Genomic DNA, 3,080 nt, shown 5'->3' on the forward strand with positions numbered 1-3,080 from the left:
GAAGAAGTTCTTCCGGTAACTTTTCCGGAAGAAGGTTCTTTCGGATGAAAAATTTGTTCTACCGAAAGAACCTTCTTCCGGAGAAGCTACCGGAAGAAGGTTCTTTCGGTAGAACAAATTGTTCATCCGGAAGAACCTTTTTCCGGAAAATTTTCGAAAGAAGGTTCTTCCGGTAGAACAAATTGTTCATCCGGAAGAACCTTCTTCCGAAAGAAGGTTCTTCCGGAAAGCTTCCGAAAAAAGGTTCTTCCGGTAGAACACAAATTCTTCTTCCGGAAGATTTTCGAAAGAACCTTCTTCCGAAAGAAGAAATTATTTTTTTTAACGCAAATGCAATTTTGCCCATTCACCTAATTGCTGGGTGCACCAGCAATGTTGCTGGGTGCACCTAGCATGTCCCGACACTGTCTAACTTAAGACAAGATTATTACAATGTACTTAGATATAGGAAAACCACTTTTTTATAGCTGTGATATAGAAAAACAACTTCGGCTTGGAGTAAATTTATAGTGTTTTATTTTAGAATAGGATAACATTACTTTTCGGAGGCCCTGGGCCATATGTCACTCGATAAAGCCCATCCCGAGCATCCCATAAATATAGCCTATGTTAATGTTAACAATGGCATTTAGCGACTGAAGGTATTAATATTAATAGCTAATGACAATTGATTTAGAGAAATAACTGGTGAGTAACCCGTCCGTGCGCACGAGTTGCTCCGTTAGGCTCTGCTATATATATATTTTTTTATTTTAGTAGTGAAATCGTGATTAGATTAAGAAGTAAACTTTTTTTTTAATATTAGAAAAATTACAATTTGAGATAAATTAATAATAGAAATTAATAATACAAAATAGACCTTAGTTGGGGTGTATTAAAGTTTTAATAGATATAGGAATGACAATAAGTTGAACGTAAATATATAATTTAAATATAGTTATTATTATATTTTATTATTTATAACGTTGTAATATATAATTAAAAGTGCAGTAGGAGTTGCATAACTTAATCATGAAAATACCAATTAAGACATTGGTGATATGCATGTGATGATAAACTTTAGCTCAATAGACTCAACCAATAGTAAAATAAATTAGTTAAAGTTATCAATCAGATATTAAGGATAATATAAAATAGTATTATTGATGTACAATATTTGTATTTATATTTTTTAAACCTCGGTGGTAGTAAAAGAACACTATTTTAGCCTACTGAAATGGTGGTTAGTTCGTAATAATATGTTTTTACATATTTTTTGTCTAATTTTAAATTTAAAACTAATTATAAATGTAATTAAATTGAATGTCATAAAATTATAATCTTAGGTCATCTATATTATAATAAATTGTTATTCTAAACTCCAGTGGACAATATATATTTTTAGAATAAATAAAATATGAATAAATAAAAGTACAATAAATAAACGCATAAGAATGGATTGCATTCAAATTAACTAAGGATCAACCCTCAATTCCAAAAACTTAGCAATGTATAAAAGAAACAAATCAATCTTGTGGAGTACTCCAATTTTGACAAATTCCCGTCCTAATTGAGTGTGACAAATCAACCTCAACTTTTTCACACTGTTTTCCCTAGTCGGGGATTAAAAAACCCCAACACCAGTTAAAGTGTGTCTATTAAAATCCGTCTCAATGATAATAAAATAATAATAATAATTCATAGCAGTAACAATAAAGGAGGAATCACTTAATGAAAATCAGGCTTTTCTGGGTATGTGCAACCCGACCTTTGGATGATAACATTGAGTGCTTAACTCTCACACATTCTTCAATGGGCTTTTGCTTAACCAATTGTGAAAGAAATCCTCCCACAAAAGCATCTCCTCCAAAAACAAAAGAATATAAGTACATAACATTATCAATTTTTTAAGTTTCAACAAACATTTAGAATATACAAAATCAAAATCTAGCTTGGCACTATCATCAAGATGCAATATCTATGTATTGGTTGCATGACTATGATTTACTATTCAAAGCATTTTATGAGCACACCAATTGCCCATAAACTTAATTGCACACATAACTTTAACATTTAAATACTAAAAGCAATAAGTTTGTACTTGCTCCATTTGTATCAACTAATTTGTTTTTAGGTAATAGTATCACAGGGTATGATTTCATTTTCCCATCCTCTGCAACACAAACAAGATTTGCACCTTGGGTGATAATGGTAATCCTTTTATGTTTTTCAGATGCTTTTGACAACTAAGAAATCTTAAAAGTTATTTCCTCAACATTATCCATCTGCTCAATAGAACAATAGGAAAAAAAGTCAAAATACATAACAAATTAAAACTTAAACAAAACTCTAAGTCTTCAGACCTGCTAATTAATGATTACCTCCCAACCTTGAGCTTTAGAAAATGTTCTTACTTCAGTCTCATTTCCAAAAACGTAGTCCATATATTTGAATCCTAAAATGAACATTATTAAGATCAATATGTAAAATTTTCTTTCTTTGAATTTAACAGAGAAGGATCCTTGCGGCAGAACATTGTCCAGTGCACCCTTGAAGAACTCATAGATAAAAGGAGCAGAAAGGTTCATCATGAAGATCTACATACAAGAATAGAATACTTAATCTGCAAAATGCTACAGATTGATCATGTTTCTTTAAAATATACAACAATATAGGATGGAAAAATACACACCAAGTTTGCTTCTTATACCATATTGTAAATCCTTTCAACCACTCAATCACTTGATTATTTCCAAATAACTCCCCAAAAGACAACTAAAACTATCTTCTAGCATTAAAGAATAATGAAGTCACCTATTGAGAGACCTCCAATAAAAAAATATCCCATTTCAATTAGAAAAATTATAGTAATAACATCATTAGATGCGGTTGTTTTGCCTAGGATAATGATGTTATCTCATCAATCCACGAAAACAAACACGGATAAATATCCATGTAAAAACAAATCAAGAAAATTACCATATTAGCTGTGAAGGCTAGATAATTGGTTGCATGTATCCACCCAATTTTTCGAGTCAATCCTCTAATTTGGGTAGTGGATTGATAAATATTTTTCTAATGTAACATGTCAAATGAAGCTA

General features: G+C 30.8%; 1 pseudogene; it reads right to left on the reverse strand.

Moving 5' to 3' along the window:
• Positions 1–1,707: 1,707 nt before the first annotated feature.
• On the reverse strand, positions 1,708–2,570 carry LOC100783562 (adenosine kinase 1-like; annotated as a pseudogene).
• Between the last annotated feature and the right edge of the window lie 510 nt (positions 2,571–3,080).

The sequence above is a fragment of the Glycine max genome, chromosome 7 (genome assembly GCF_000004515.6).
Source record: "Glycine max cultivar Williams 82 chromosome 7, Glycine_max_v4.0, whole genome shotgun sequence".
NCBI classification, from domain to species: domain Eukaryota; kingdom Viridiplantae; phylum Streptophyta; class Magnoliopsida; order Fabales; family Fabaceae; genus Glycine; species Glycine max.